The sequence below is a fragment of the Balaenoptera musculus genome, chromosome 11, assembly GCF_009873245.2.
Source record: "Balaenoptera musculus isolate JJ_BM4_2016_0621 chromosome 11, mBalMus1.pri.v3, whole genome shotgun sequence".
Classification (NCBI taxonomy): domain Eukaryota; kingdom Metazoa; phylum Chordata; class Mammalia; order Artiodactyla; family Balaenopteridae; genus Balaenoptera; species Balaenoptera musculus.
Window position 1 is genome coordinate 21,526,592 of NC_045795.1, and position 16,347 is coordinate 21,542,938.

At 41.7% G+C, this 16,347-nt stretch overlaps 6 non-coding genes across 6 annotated transcripts; 2 read left to right on the top strand and 4 right to left on the bottom strand.

Moving 5' to 3' along the window:
* Positions 1 to 594: 594 nt before the first annotated feature.
* On the top strand, positions 595 to 667 carry TRNAF-GAA. The gene has a single exon. It is a non-coding gene; the product is annotated as a tRNA-Phe (tRNA).
* Positions 668 to 3,695: 3,028 nt separating this feature from the next.
* On the bottom strand, positions 3,696 to 3,768 carry TRNAR-ACG. The gene has a single exon. It is a non-coding gene; the product is annotated as a tRNA-Arg (tRNA).
* Positions 3,769 to 4,905: 1,137 nt separating this feature from the next.
* On the bottom strand, positions 4,906 to 4,987 carry TRNAS-CGA. Its single transcript has one exon. It is a non-coding gene; the product is annotated as a tRNA-Ser (tRNA).
* Positions 4,988 to 9,646: 4,659 nt separating this feature from the next.
* TRNAV-AAC lies at positions 9,647 to 9,719 on the bottom strand. Its single transcript has one exon. It is a non-coding gene; the product is annotated as a tRNA-Val (tRNA).
* Positions 9,720 to 13,943: 4,224 nt separating this feature from the next.
* TRNAT-AGU lies at positions 13,944 to 14,017 on the bottom strand. The gene has a single exon. It is a non-coding gene; the product is annotated as a tRNA-Thr (tRNA).
* A 2,237-nt stretch (positions 14,018 to 16,254) lies between these two features.
* On the top strand, positions 16,255 to 16,328 carry TRNAI-AAU. Its single transcript has one exon. It is a non-coding gene; the product is annotated as a tRNA-Ile (tRNA).
* The last annotated feature ends 19 nt before the right edge of the window (positions 16,329 to 16,347 follow it).

The window sequence follows — 16,347 nt, forward strand, 5'->3', positions numbered from 1 at the left end:
TGTAGAAGTTTAAAAACAAATGACAGTAGATATAGTGAAAGAGTTCAGAACAGTGGCTTACTTTGGGAGGGTATCAAATCAGAGGGAGCAGGAGGGAGCGTGCATGGTGACAAAGGGGTGTAAACTTGTAAAACTCAACACGCTGTACAATTAAGATGTGGGTGCTTTACTGTATATAACTTATACCTTAATAGAATAGAAAGGAATAAAAAATGACTGAAAGAGTAAAAGATATTTAAGCGTCAAGCTAGAAATGATCCCAAATGATGTTGTCTTATGTATCTAGGAAGCTTACCATTCCAACAGGAAGCTCTGAATCACCACAACCCTATAGCTATCCAATTCGTATCCTTAAGAACAATACATAAATTTTCTTTTATCACTGTTTTTTTGTTCTTCCTATCATACTCAGGAAACTTTGAGTATGTTTCTCTATTGTCTGAGTTTTGGTTGGTACAATTATTTTTGAAATGGGAAATACGTTACATTTTCAGAAAACAAGGCAAAAATTTTTTTTTTCTTTCTGAAATGGAAGAGGTTGTTAAGAAAAGACTATTTAAAGGGAGTAGCTGAGAGAAAATTAGCCACTGGGTCGCCGAAATAGCTCAGTTGGGAGAGCGTTACACTGAAGATCTAAAGGTCCCTGGTTCAATCCCGGGTTTCGGCAATTCTTTGTCACCGTTTTGTAATGTGAACTAGGAGATACTGACCTAATACCAAATGTCCGTCACCTTCAAATATATTGTCCATAGTGTCATTTATACAGTGAGGAGTTACAAACATTTACCCTTAATTTCCATGGCAAAACGCAATTCTATGCCCATATGCATAAATTCTTCCACAGCTTCAAGTAATTCCTTGCGGTAAAGAAAAAAACAAAAAACAAAAACAAAAACAAACCCCAAAATACCCCCCAAAACTTAGTGCTTTATTTAGTTTGCACCTAGATGTTATTAAAGGCATCTGTAAGAAGCAGGGCATAAGCACTTTCAGTTCTCCACTTATTTACAGTAATTCTTTCAGTGTTCAAATTACTAAAACAAGCTCATTCCTTCGCGAAGTCTTTCTATGTGAACATCAGGGATCTATACACAAATTGTGGGATGTACAAGGATCTTCAAAAGCCAGAATGTGGTTGATTTTGACAAGTACAGAGGACGTGTGACTGCAGAAGAGGTGTCAGATAGATTTCTTTTCTGTGATTTTTGAGCACCTGGAAGTCTTAGCTCTTGAAACCCAAGACAAGAGCCCTTGAAGACTAGAGGAATAAAACTTAGAAGACTGGCGGAACTTGAGCCCGTAACGGTTGAAAATTTACCACTAGAAACCCACACTTCTCTCTTGCGCCAGAGTCGGCCTAAAATTAAACAAAATCATCACTTGCTGATTCATTTAGCTTTAAATTAATATATTCGTTGAAAATTTAACTAGGGGTCAGTCAGCATGAAAGTTCGAAAAGTAGAAAAGAAATGATACAACCTCAGGAAATGTAAAGGGACACTTCCCGAGGCTGCAGGAGATTCCTTCAACTTCAAATGATAAAAACTATAGCCTCACCAAGGACCAAAGAGCACATCTCACTTGTTCTATCTTCTCCGACCTAGTGCTTGGATCCTCTGCTTCTCAAAATGGAACTTGAGTGTTACAGAGAATGCACAGTTGGGTGAAAATTTTAATACCGACTTGAAAAAATTAGGTCACTAAGTTGCAAGTCATTAAAGAGACTTTTGCAATTTGTGATCCAGTAGGGACAGGCTTCTAAAAACCGGAGGCTCCCTTCATTCACGATTGAAAATCTCGTAACAGTGCTTTCTCCACAAATAAACTAGACAGCCTCTGCACGAAAATTTCTCCGTGGATTTTCTAGTCCAAATAAGAAAGAAGAATTGAAATAGTGTAGTTTCCCCAAGAAAGTCTATGAATGTGGTTTGAGGGAGCGGGGGAAAAGAAGTTCCTTTTATTTTTCAAACACAAAAAATGTAAACGAATTTACTTTCTTGAAAGAGAGTAACTTTCAGAGTAGCAGGTTAGTTCAGTTGGTTAGGCCGTGGTGCTAATAACACCAAGAGCGCGGGTTTGATTCCCGTAGCGGCCAGTCGAGGTGTGGTTTTGACCTTCTGGTGCCTGCCGAGTAGGCACTTAGAATCCACAGTACGTATTAACTCCGAAACGCCGCTGCTCAGAACCGGAAGTTCAGATATTGTCTCCTTTGTAAAACAAGAAGGCTATGTATTTTCGTTTCGCCTTGGTGGTTGTAGTTTTTCAAAATAAAAGTAACTTTAAAAGTTCAAGTTTATTGAAGAAAATTGAAGGAGTAGTGTGGGAACGAGACGGTTGTGTTTTAGGGAAGGATTAAGGTTAAAAAGAGTTACGAAATGTGCCTGCTTAGTTTTTGTGAACCTTCAGGAGACAGTATTATTTTGGCGCTTTAAACGAGTTTCAATCGAGAAAAGGAAGCAAGCTCAGGGTGGCCAGTGACCGAGTTGTTTAGAGCGTGGTCCTAGTAGCAGCAAGACCCGGGGTGTGTTCCCGTAACGTCTGTGCTTCGTTCTCTTTCCTTATCCCAGGCAGTTTCCAAGGTAAATGCCCGCTCCACGTGAGGTTGCCCCTTGGCTTTCACGGAAGATCTTCTCTCCCTTTAGCAGTAAAGAGCTGGGAACGGAATACGAAGCTGTAAGACGCCAGTTCTCCTTTCAATCCGTTCACAGCCCAACAGACTTGGGCCCCCGGAGGTAGCGCGTTTGGTGGTTCCTTTCGTTTCAGCCTCAAGGGCTCCTCATAGCGCACGTCGGCAACTTCGATAAATTTACCTGCGGTGCAGAGCGAGGATACAAGCTACACCTTCGGAAATCGAGCCACATATTAAGATGCTCTTTTGGTTTAGTTTGAGGAATCCTCCCCACCCCCCACCCACCCTCCCGCCTTGGCAGTGATTTCCCCCCAGCCTCTCTGTTCTGTCTCCACACAGAGAAAAGAGGTAGGTCTGTTCTTTGGAGAGGCCGCTCCAAAGCTGCCTTCCCACGTCTTCCTTACACGCTCATCTTCTCCTGGGGTGTTTACTTTAAAAAAATAATGGGGAGGGCACTCCTCTTGGTTCTTCTGTCCACTGAGGTCCGGTTTCCCAGCTCCTGCCTACTTCCAGAAGATGGTCGGTTCTGACTGGTGAGGGAGGGGGAAGAGCGGCATCCGCCGGGCTTCAGAACTGAACCCTAATGGGCCCAACTGAGTGAGGCAAGGAGCCTCTCGCATCCCGCGTCCCCAAGAGCCGAACCTTTCTTGACCCAACCTTTCCCCAGGAGATGTCCCTTTTCTTTTTGCTAGTAGCCATGCGAGGAAAGAGCTGTGCAGGGTAGTCCTCTGTGAGTGAGGACTCTTCCCAATGGGAAAAAATATTGATGGAGAAGATACTGCCAGGAAATTTTTTTCGTTTATTTTTCTTTAAAGTTTGATTTAACCCACCGCCCCCCACCCTTCCAGTGGTCTTTTTCAGCCAATCTCTTTTCTCAAGTTCAAGAAGTGATGAAAGGAAGAAAATTTTCAGGATGGTCTTCAGATGCTTCTGAAGTCTCTTTCAGACTCAACTGACAGAAGGTGAAGGATCACTTCCACGAAAATACATTCGAAAGACTTTAAAAATTGTTTCAGTATCCTTTTGAAAAAAGTACCTAGGAAGATGAAGGAAAAACCAAGCTTGCCGAGCCAGCCAGGAGTCGAACCTAGAATCTTCTGATCCGTAGTCAGACGCGTTATCCATTGCGCCACTGGCCCCTGCTGGACAGTTGTTCTCATGTTCATATCTTCATTACTATCCACAGTTTATGCCAGCCGAAAGAATGATTGTTTTTTTTTTTTTTTTTAATTGAGTAAGAGATTAAAACCAGAGACTGTATGGACTTTGGGAAAGCATGATTTCTTTTGTGCTTTGGTTGCATAACATAGATTTACATAAAATGTTTTCTTTGAAAACAATGGTTAATCTTCACTTATTCTCTGACTATGCGTTGAAAACTTGTTTGGTGCTTAGTATGCAGCTGCTCTCGTTGCTTGAACAAATCTCTATGGACTCAGTTATCTGTTCACTTTTCCTCACTCTATTTCACATCCTTTCTTACCCAGCTTATATTACTGCCTAGTTTTGAGCTCTTCATTCCTTCTTTTTTTTCCCTCAGAATATTCATCTGCCCTCAAAACGCAATAAGGAGACAAGAATTCAACAGAAATATATATTTTAAGAATTTCATTTGACAAAGAAACTTAGAAAACAGAATGGAATTGGCTTAAAAATGTACTTAGCTGTTCAAAGTAGGCAAAATAGCTGAAAATGCAAAAGTACTCTAAGAGTGGTTTACTACGTTAAGAAGGAGACCAGATTTTTGAAATTCAAGGCAAAGTCAGAAGTTAAAATGTAATATATCCTCTCTGTGCCTCAATTTCCTGGTTTGTATAAAACGCTTGTCTTAAAGAGTGCGTAGCAAATATGATGGAATATTATCTTAAATTTTTATGGCTCTCACCAGCAGCCGCTAATATCAGGACAGACACTGAAGATTGCTGCCTGGGAATGCTTTAAAGAAGCTGCGGCTCTCTATAATCACAAAGAGAAATGATTTCCCCAAATTCCAACGTCTCCTCTGTACACTTTGCTGCTGTAATCTCTCTTAACAGATTTAACAACTTTATTTCAACGCAGCCAGTACTTTCGAGCGCGCTCTAAGCCCGGTGAGGACAGTGGGGAGGCTGGGCTCAGGAGGCTCACAATGAAAGGGAATGAAATCTGGCTGCCGCCCACGCTCTTTAAACCTCTTTAAAAACTTGGGTTCTAAATCGGAACTGCAGCCTGAGGGATTTCTGTGAGGCTAGTTGGCACAACAGTACATTTTGCGGAAGCCACATCGAAAACGAGGACGCTGTGAACAGGGTTTGAACCTGCGCGGGGAATCCCCATTGGATTTCGAGTCCAACGCCTTAACCACTCGGCCATCACAGCTCGGGGACAGCGACTCCTTTCATCAGACTAAAGACAAGTATGCATTGTTGCCATGCAAGGTGGAAGAAGGGATAGGACCACGGACTTCTAGGTGTCCCCAAGAAAACCTTCTCCAACTCCAGGCTTGCTTATTTCACTCAGTGGCGATTTCGACTTTTCAGATATTTAGGCAAAAAAAAAATCTTGGCAACATTTTTTAATACTTCAATTTTTCTTTCATTCCACGGATGTGGGGGAATTGTCTTGTTCTACCTACAAAATGTATCTAGATCTGAAAAACTTCTCACCACCCCAACTGCTACAGCCCTGCTCCAAGAAACCTTCATCCCTAACATGGAATATTGCACAAATCTCTTAATAGGTTTCCCTTCTTCCACCTTTTTCATCCCTACAAAAAATTCTATGAAAAGCAGTCTGAGAGATATTTGTGAACCTAAAACACTTTATGGCACAGCTTTGCTCAAAACTGAACCGGCAACTCCTCATTTCATCAGAGTAAATGCCAAAGTCCTCACTGGGCCTACTGGATTGTCTGTGATCTCATTTCTCTGGTTATACTCCTTCTTGCCTACTCTGCTGTCGTTACTACTGACCTTCTTGTTTTACATTGTATATATCAGGCACATTGCTGTTTCAGGGCCTTTGCACTGACTGTTCCCCCTGCTGGTAATACTCTTGCTTTGATATATGTATGACTCAGCCCCTTATCTACTTCAGGTCTTTTCTCAAATATCACCTTATCAGTGAAACACGGCCATAAGTATAAACTCCCCTCATTCCAATGCTTCTCCTCCCCTCATTCCAATGCTTCTCCTCCCCGTTCTTTATTTTTTTCCATATCACTTATGATCATTTGACATACTTTAAAACTAGCTTGTTTATTTTGTGTATTTTCTGTCTCCTCTATGAGAGTGCAAACTCCAATGAGGGCAGAGATTTTTGTCTCTTTACTGCTAGACTCCCAGTACCTAGAGGAATGTCTGGTACATTTATTGAATGGATGACATTCAATAAATATTTGCTGAAAATGAACGCAATGGGTTTTAATATCCCATTTTGCAGATGAGGAAATGAGATGCAGAGAGGTTATTAAGTTTCCCAGGATCACAACATAATGAAACCAAGACTGAAACCCAGCATTCAGACTTCCTTCCTAAAGATATTTCTGCTCTTCCAGAGATGCCTTAAGGGTTAGGGATCAAGTTGAGGGGGGAGGATAGGGACGCAGTGTTGGCTGACTTGGGGAAAGAGGAAGAACTATAGAGGTTGGGATGGTTCAAAACAAACAGCTTCCTCCACAAGAACCATGTATTTGACTAGAACTTTTCTGATGCTCACATTCAAAGGTAGCAATCTATATAGTTTGTCTTAGGGAACACTACCTCAACATCAGGACCATTGTTCATACCCATTTGCTTAAATGAAAAAATTCAAGTCTCCTTTTGCTCTGAAATATGCATTTCCCCATTTCCTCCAGGGGAGCAATACCAATAACAAGCATAATATTTGTGACAGTTATCTCTGGTTACTCTCCATGTCCTCTGAGACTCTTCATATCTGGCTTTCTCTGCCTTCTCCCTAATCTGGTAAAACCACTTTCATATTCTATGCTCAGTATCACCATCTTAATATCCATGTCTTTCTTGTAGGCCCCTCCTTCTAGAAAACTGCAATAATGTGGAACACTTCAGCCCCAGTCACTCATGGATGCAAATACTGGCTCCAAATTTTACAACTTGGTGATCTTGAGCATTCCTCCACGTCTGCATCTATAAAACAAGTAAATGATTGTCAATAACAACGGCACCTACCCCCTTAGGCTTGCTTGTTAGTTTATATATGAAAAATCAATAACTACTTGATTTAATAGCTGGTAACAAATGGTAGCTATTACTACTGTTCTAGCTCTTTCTTTTCCATTTTTAGTTTCAACAACATAACATGGGAAGGGAATCAGAATATGCCACCCCAAAATATGCCACTTTGGCATAAGGATGGTTTTGAAGGCAACGGAGAAAAAGCAAACACAGGAAGGACTCTCAGTCCTCTTCCTCTCTGTCTAAAAGCAGGGGGTAAATTTCCCTTTGTGAAGATGTTCCCCTCCCCATCCCCCATACCAGAAGGAGGAGAACAACCCTTATCACCAGAGATGGAAAGTCAACACCAAGATGAGTCTGCACACACAAGCCTTACTAAAATAACCCTTATCTTCTATTAGTTTCCCCATGTATTTACCTTCCCAGATTACTGCCTTTGGGAGCCCAAACCCCTCTTTTCTCTGTCTCTACTTCTCTATAACTTATTGCCCTTTGTTAAAACAGTATAAAATCTTTTGAGTCTAACTGCTTCTTTGGGTTTTCACTTCTTTTCTGGGAAGTCTCTGTGCATGTAAAATTAAAATTAAAATATTAACATCAATAAAATTTGTAAATGTTTTCTTTTAGTAGTCTGTCCTTTGTCAGTTTAATTCATAGGTCCCAGCTACAGACCTAAGAGGGAAGGGAAAAAGTTTTTCCTCCCTTACACACGGCAGGTGCAAAGATCAGAGCTTTGCGACTTTGAAGAAAATATACCCACTTCCAATGGATATTAAGGAATGAACAGGTAATATGGAGCCAGGTGTCCTCATGTTTGAGTCATAACACACACAGTAGCTCCACACTTAGGCCAGATAGGCGATCACTGCAAGACTCAGTATCTCAAATTACTGAGATACTGAGTCTTGCAGTGAAATTAGGAAAAGAATACCTTCCTCAGAGAATCATGGTAAGGGTTCAAACTTAACACCAGTATCTACTGAGTGTCTATTTTGTATCAGGTATATGCAAGGCAGTGTGGATTCATTGATGAGCAAAACCAGACACTGCTCTTACCTTCATGCAATTTACTACATTTCAGTGAGAGAAACAGACATTAAGCAAGTTACCACACTGATAAATGTAAAATGTGCAGGGAAAGAGAATACATGATACTATGAGTAATACAGGACGTTCACTTAGGGATTTTAAGGAAGACCTCCCTGAAAAAGTAATAATCCAGCTGAGATCTAAGCATGAGCAAGAGATAACTAAGCAAGGAGGCAAGCACAAAGCTCTTCAGCTAAAGGGGACATCATGTGCAAAGAGACTGATTACCTGAAGGCCCATGAGTATGGAACACAGACTGCAAGAGACAGTGAGCTGTAACATGAGGGTGGAGAAGTACTTAAGAGTTGGTATTTGGGGCAGTTATACGTAATGTGTTGTATAATATGACATCTACAACGCGTAGTGTGGTTCAGACTCTTAAAATGCTTGTTTCTGCCTCCTCTTGCCTTTATCTAGACAAAATATCCAGAATATAAGATCTGGTGTGACTTAACCTCGAAGGAAAAACCAGTTAAATTCCCCCAATAAGTTTGAAAGAATTCACCTCAGAAGGATCGTGAGAACCCTCCTAGGGGCTGGTAGGGGCAAATTCGGAGCCCCTGCTTCCCATTCGGAGATCTCAGTCTCTGTCGCCCCCGTGTGGTCACTTCGTGAAGGCACGGATGTTAACTGAGTTGAACGCTTGCAAGACGAAATAATTACCCTGAAGGTGGGTCAGGAAAGCGGAAGCACCTTCGTTCCTGCGTTATGTCCATTCCAAAAGAAAAACTGTCCTCCTTAATGGTTTTTAGCAAAATATATCATGAAATACACACAAGCAAGTCACCAAACTTCTCAACCCTTTCTTATTTCCGGGAAATCCCTCAAACTGCCCGAATACCTAACTGATTTCAGAAATGGTCAGGATCCTTCCTTTCATCCGGGACGGTCTCCGCCTGAGCTGGATGCCAGATGCTGAGTTTTAGGAGAACGTTGCGTTGATTCCGCTGAAGAAAAGGAATCAACGACAAGCGAAGGCCCCGAGTCCGCCCTGAGCCTGGGGGTGGAGTGGGGGGAGGGGGCGGATCCGGCATTTCCCCCTGCGGGGGGACACCCACTGGAGTTGAATAGCCTAAGATCAATCCCACCGAGAAGCAGACCCAGAGGATCTTCCTGGGGTGGTGGGAACGGAGGGGAAGGGGCGGTCCCGAAAATGCAGGCAAGAGTCGCCTTTCTCCAGTACAGATACCCAGGGGGTTCTTGAGGGCAGGGATCTTCTCTTATTCAACCCCCGACCCCTACCCCTCCCCACAACTCTTATTCCCCATCTACGCCTGATGACTTTTGGAACTACTGGATGGTACTAACAGGAATAAGCATAACTGGACAGTTGGGCGGTCGCTGCTCAGTTTCGAAGTGGAGCACTTTTCTTCCTCTGAAGTTCAGGAGAAAGTCACTTTGCAGAAAACCCACACGTCCAAGGGAGCCAGTGTCTCCCGCGCAGCGCAGGCGGGGTCTTGTGCAGCGGGTGTCTCCTCGGGTCGACACCATTCGGGCCTCTCGGCCCTTCCAGCCAGAGGACGCCGAGCGCAGGAGGAGAAAGAGCGGCCCGCGACCTGCGCGGGAGGGGAGGCGGGGAGACCCGGGCTTCAGCGCAGGTGGCGTCGGGACGGCTTTTCATTTTAAACCCCTGGACCTCAAAAGAAGCGCAAATGTCTGTGTATGTTTTGAAGTCTGGCACCACCAAAAGGAAATACGGGTTTCGTGCTGAAATGGGAAACAACTCAGAAGTAAGAGTAGTGAAACCCAGACCTGTTTCCGCCCGGTTTCGAACCGGGGACCTTTCGCGTGTTAGGCGAACGTGATAACCACTACACTACGGAAACCGGACACGGAATAAAAACAGCTGAAGGTACTCCTTGATGCCCTAGGTCTCTGAAATTTTTCCATTTTTTGAGATCAACGATATTATACATGAATAGAAATGCGTTTACCAACTATATCTACCACAATGTTCAGAAGAAGCCTGTTCGAACAGCCAAAAAACTGGAATGCCCTTGAAGGTTTCCCAGAGAAAATGACACCAAATCTAAGACTTCATAGATGAAAAGAAGTATGGTGGTTGTAGAGAGGTAGAAAGGGAATTTTGTTACTGAGAACTGAATGAAGTGGGAATAGTTCGTGGAGTGGAGCGAGGGTGGGAATCCAAGAATTTGAAGCAAGGCATGGAAAGAAATGAGACTAAATGGAAATATATGAGCCAGATCAGAGGGAAGAGGGATGTGCCTTCCAAAGAGGGGAAGGTAGATTTCAATCCGAATATGATGAGAGATTGGAGACTAACCTTTAATTCTTGGAGTATAGACGTTATCACTGAAGGGTTTTGTGTTTTTTTAAATCAAAGTGTAATTTACATACATTAAAATGCTCTAATTTTAAGGGTACTTATAGCTCAATGGGGAAAAAATGTGACAACAACTCATTGATTCAATAAGCTCAGCAAATAACAACCAAGATAAACATAAAGAAAACTATAACTAGCCAAATTATGTTGAAATTCTTGAAAAACAAAGATAAAAACATCTTAAAAGAAGCTGGAGAGAAACGATACTACATGTTAGATTAAACAAAGATTAAATGGAATAACAAATATTAATTCAAAGAAAGGTAGAAAAGGAGAAACAGAGAACAAGTAGGACAAATGGAAAACAAATTATGATGACCAACTTAAACCCAAATATAAATAATTGCATTTAATGTAAATGGAATAAACAATTAAAAGGCAGAAATTGGCAGGCTAAATAGTAAAATAAAACAAAGAAAAACAAGAGCCCTCTGTGTCCTGCTTACAAGAGGTACACTTGAAAAATAAGACAACAGATTGAAAGTAAAGTGACGGGGAAAGATAAACTATGAAAACATCAACCAATAGAAAGCTGGTGTGGGTATACAATATGAGACAGAGTAGACATCAAAGTAAAAATTCATACCAAAGATAAAGAGGAACATTTCATAATGATAAAATCAGCAAGAAGACATATTAATTCTTATATGAAGCAAAACTGAGAAAACTAAAACAAGAACTACAATAAGCACAATCATGGTTGGTGATTTTAAAGACCACTTTGAGCAGCTGATGAGAAACTGACAGAAAAGGGGAAGTAAGTAGGGATAGAGAAGACGAACCATAGCTAGTAACCAATCAACTTGACCTAATAGACATTTAGACTACACCCAACTACTGCAGAATTCACATTATTTTCATATTAAAATATGAAAAGTGCATATTAAAAAGTGCATATTAAAAATTAAAAAGTGCATATTAAAAGTGCATATTAAAAATTCACCAAAACAAGTGCCATCAAACAAGTCTCAATAAATTTTAAAGGACTAAAACTATTTTTTAAATGTTTTCTGACAATAACAGAATTAAACTAGAAGTCAACAACAAAAAGATAATTAGAAAATTCTAATACTGGGAAGCAAGCATTACACTTCTAAACGAAGTATAAGTACAATGGAAACTAGAAAATACTTTGAACTGAAAGAATGGAAATACAGCATGCAACTAAGCAGTGCTTAGAGGGAGATATATAGGTTTAAATGCATATATTAGAAAAAGAAGAAAGGTTTAAGATTGGGAAATTTTAAGGAGGAAATGATGTTTTGTATTTTAAGCCAGAGATTTTGGTCTGCTGTGTTGAGAATGGCTTTAGATGGCCAGTCTTGGAGACAGGGAGAACAGGAAGAGGCTGTTGTAGATTGTGGTGAAGAAGAGATATTGAAGATCCAAATAGGAGCCAACAGATGAACAGAAGGGAAGAACATCTCACGTATGCTGAAGGTAAAATCAGGAAGACTTTGAGATAATTTGATTGGTCGGGTAAGGCAGTGGGAGGAGTCAAGTTTAACCACAGATTTCCAGTGGGATTGATGATCAGTTGAGCTCATGGTGTACTGTGCTAGTGGTACTCACGTGAAATGCAGGTGGCAATGGAAATATGAGTTTGATATTAGGGAGAGACCTGTTTCAGACATGGATATTTTGAAAGATCAGCTCCAGGCAGGCAGCCAAGGAAGGGTCAGCTCCAGAGACTCCACAACGGAGACAAGATGTAAATGTCAGCCTTGGAGAGTGCCAAGTGCTTTCAATTTTTCCATGTGTGATCGTGGTTTAGGTGCAAGGCTCAGAGAACTTTAAACTTAACAATGTGTGGATGTTCAAGACTCCTAAGTCTGGTGTGCTGCCTATGTGGAATTGTACACACAGAAAAGAAAGTATGATAACAGGAAACAAGGACAGTTGAATCCAGAAGATCTCAGTTGAGTCTGCAGAGTAACAATGTTTGGAAGTAGTTTTCCACAGTGTAGTCGTTATTATATTCACTTCACACACCTAAGTGTGTGGGCACCAAGTGGAAACACTTCTTAATCATTTCTCTCCCCCCAACATTTTCCATCATCACCGTGCCTTACCTTCCACCTTTTAAAGGGACTTCCCGTTCGAATCAGTTCACCAAACTTTATCCAGTGCCCAACATGAGAAATGAATACCTGGCCATGAAGAAGAAAGAACCACACAGCTGGCCTAAGACAACGTCAGGCCTACATTGAGAGCACAAAAGTGGAGCTGTCCATTTGAGGATCCCAAGCCAGGACACATTTAATGGGGGAGGAAGTTTGAATGAAGAATTTAGGTCAAGAATGAAATAACATTTCAGTTAGAGAGAAGTCCTTTTAACAAAGACACGATTGTGAATGTCCATGATTTGTTTAAAGCTGTTTTATAGAATAACAATAGTTTTATCATTTAGTACTATTAAGTAGTCAACATTTCTGGAGGTACAGAATATTACTGATTAGATTCAATTCCATTTTAAGGGGTTCTTTAAAATGTCAGTCCTCTGACACATTTGCATACCTGATGCTCAACAAAGGTGTAATTAATCTGTTGGCCCATGACAGTGAGAAGCAAGGAGGTACTTAGGGTGCAATCATTGCTTGTAGAATTCTGTGCACATTTCTAAGTATGGGGGAGTGGGCATTTGTAGAGTCTGACAAATTATTTTAAGATATATCTTAGAATGCCAAAAGAAACTGCAGATAAAACAGAAACACATTTGTTTTTAGGATTTGATGTGTTTTTCAGAACTTTTACGTAAAAATCTGTCTAGAGAAGAGTCTAAGACTTCAGACCTCAAAATGCTTTTTTCATCTGTCTCCAAACTCTTGTTAGATGCTTTATATGTTTAGTCACTAACCATTTTTCTCTTAAGATGACATCACATTCTTCTCTTTTCAAAAATTTCAGTGATGTCCTAGAGTCCAGAATCACTTAAAAAGTAGAAACAGCTATTACAGTACTCAATTTAAAGTTTAAATTAGGTTTTTTTAGCCCTTTCTTTAATTTTTTCCCCTTACCTTCCTTTAGAATAGAGTTAAGAGCAAAAATGCAAGGGAAAATTGTAGGTTTACTAGGAGAAATGGTGAGTAGCAAGAATGATTCAATGGTAGAGGATTTAAACTCACCCCCTTTGACCATGGGTCTCTGTCTTCAGTGCACTATCCATTGTCCCTCAAAGGTACTTGATAAATACTTCTACTTATTACCTTGAAATTAGAAAAGCCATTAGCCATTTAATGGTCCACTGTAAAAAAAAAAAAAAAACTTGAGTGCCAACTCTATTCCAAGTGTGTTTGAGTCTGCAAAAATAATTAAACCTCTCAGTAATCAGGCAAATCCAAAGGATATCTGAAAGGGCATGTATTTAAAGCTGTTGAATCTCCATCACTTGATTCAAACACTTGGATAAAGGGGCAAACCTCTGCTAGGCTAGGCTGCCTATCCACTGCTAATATCATGATTCGGACAAATATTCAGAATCCTTAAATTACTCTTGGTATGTGTATTGGGAATGCTTCTCCGGGTATTATTCGACCTTCTACCTCTGTCCTCTTCTACAAGTACCCCATTTTGCCCAAGCAAAGCTTAAGTCCTGACTATTGGTAGATTCATCTGGTGTCAATTCAAGTTGGTTTCTACTCACCTAGAGAAAAATATTTTCTATCACGTTAAATCGCAAAAACCCGGAGCTCAGCAGGGTAAGAGTAGGCCCCGCTGGGACTTGAACCCAGGATCTCTTGTTTACTAGACAGGCGCTTTAACCAGCTAAGCCACAGAGCCTCACTCACTGTAATATCTGGTTACATATCATTTGAAAACAATTTTACACATCTCTGCTCTAATGAGTCTAGTAACTGGCTTACCAGGTGATTAAAAAAAAGACACCTTGTCTCAGTCAAAACTAAGGAAAAAATGTTCTTTTAGAAGAATAAATACAGGGGCTAGATTAAGATGACTATCTCCTCTTGGGAAATTGTTCCAGCGTGGACACCACTAGATTCACTAGACTGTAGACTCTGGCAACAGGGGTCAAAGACTTTTGTCCCAAGAGAAAAAATGAAATGGCTTTCTATTAACCAGCATTTTGTTTAAACCACGCCTGCTGTCTTCTCTGTTAGTGTGTTGAGGCGTTACTGGTCAAAGATTAGCACATGTCTGACACATGGTTGCTGAAAGAACTGTGTGTGTTGCACCTGTCAAATCATCCTCGGGATGGCAGCACTTATTTCTCCACTTCAGGAATGTTGACTTCTGATGGCTTACTACTGGGTTGGTCTCTGTGCACTGTCCTCAAGGGAAAAGAGGCACCTTGCTCAAAGTTATACCTGCCCCTGGGTGCAGCTCAAATCCAGCCTCAGTTCAGAACATTACTGAAGGGCCATTTCAGGTTCAGATATCCCAGTGAGATCAGCTGAGGCCTCTGTTACAACAGCAAGTTCAACTTCTGCCTCTTCCTAATCCTGCTTCCCTCACCCTCTCATTGCTGTTGATTCTAAGAGTGTTCCCAATAAAACTCCTGCACACAAATCTCCATCTCAATGTCTATTTTCCAGGGAACTGACCTATGACCAAAAGCAAGTGACTGTAGCCTACTATCAAAGTAAGTCTGAATGTGGCCCAGATTTTCAAAAATCACTTAACCATACCAAGTACCCCAGTAAAACAAGAATGGTAGATACTACTAATAATATTCTGCTCTACAAACTTTCAAAATTTTCACCACAGAACAAAACAAATGAAGACACCTGCAAGATGATTTGGAAGATGTACAAATTTACTGAAAGGTGCTAAAGAACCAGAAGAATCATTTACATTTATGATATTAAAAGCAAAGGATTGAAATGGAAAGTTAGAAAATAAATGGCAAATTTAGCTAGTCAAAGGATATGATTCTCATTTCTAGGGGGAAAAAAACCTGTGAATACCAAATACTAAACACTTTATATACTAGCAGTGCATATCCAAAAGGAAACTATGTAATATTTATAGATATATATGCACACATGTACTTATAAATGGCGGGAGAGAGCATGAAGAAGGCTTTTTACAATGTACACAGGTCAATTAACTTCTGAAAAATACTACTACCCCTAACTTAACAGAAACAGTCGTGGTGGGAAGGAGGGAAGAAGTAGAACCCAGCAAAGAGAGCAGAGGGTGACTCAGGAATTAGCTGCTCTACTGGCCCCTCCCTGGGTTGACACCTGCCCTCAGGTGGATCAGGGTGCACTTTGTCCTGGAAAGGGTGCATTTCTCAATTATGCCTCTCGAAGGAGGTTTCCAGCCTCTTTCCACTGAGTTGCCCAACTGGGGCCTCGGCTCCTCCTTCCCTTTCAGATCCCAACGTTCGTCTCAGGTCCAGATAACTGACCTGACCCCTGACACGTCCTGGCTTCGACATCCCTTGTCTTTGGTTCTACCCAAGGACGTGGCCGGTCAGATGCTCTTGAGAAGCCATCCGCAAGGTTCTTTCCCTCCCGCGGACCCCAGCCGTTCAAGTGTTCGATGACCAGCACTGCAGCACCAAGGCCGTGACTCTCTCCTTCGGGAGAGGGAGGCCCGAAAGCGCAGCTGAAGACTCAGGGTCGCGGTGACCGCGGAAGGACCCCGGGGCCAGGTGGCTACAGGGTGCAGGTTCCCGGGTCCCGAGGCTTCCAAGAGAAGCTGACCTGCCTGAAATGGTCTCCAGGAGCAGAGAGGAATCTGGATCCCGCGCGCATGAGCCGAGTCCTTCGAGGTCTGTGGCGGCTCAATGGTCAGTTCCGTGATCCACCCGTCGCGGTCTCAGGAAGCCCTGCCTGGGGACGTTGGCCTGAGTCTTCTCGGGCCAGAATCCGATGTTTGAGAAAGATTAAGTTTTCCCGGAAGAAGGACACTTCTTTGAGACAGAATAAGAAGCTTTTCCCTCCCTCCTCATCCATTTCCCCGGCCAAAGAAGCATCTCTCTTCCCAGTGTAAACTGCAAGACAATGCTGTTTAAGTATCGCTGGTAATTTGAAGAAAATGAATCTTGCTCCGGCCGGTTAGCTCAGTTGGTTAGAGCGTGGTGCTAATAACGCCAAGGTCGCGGGTTCGATCCCCGTACGGGCCAAACCTCTTTGACCTTTTCT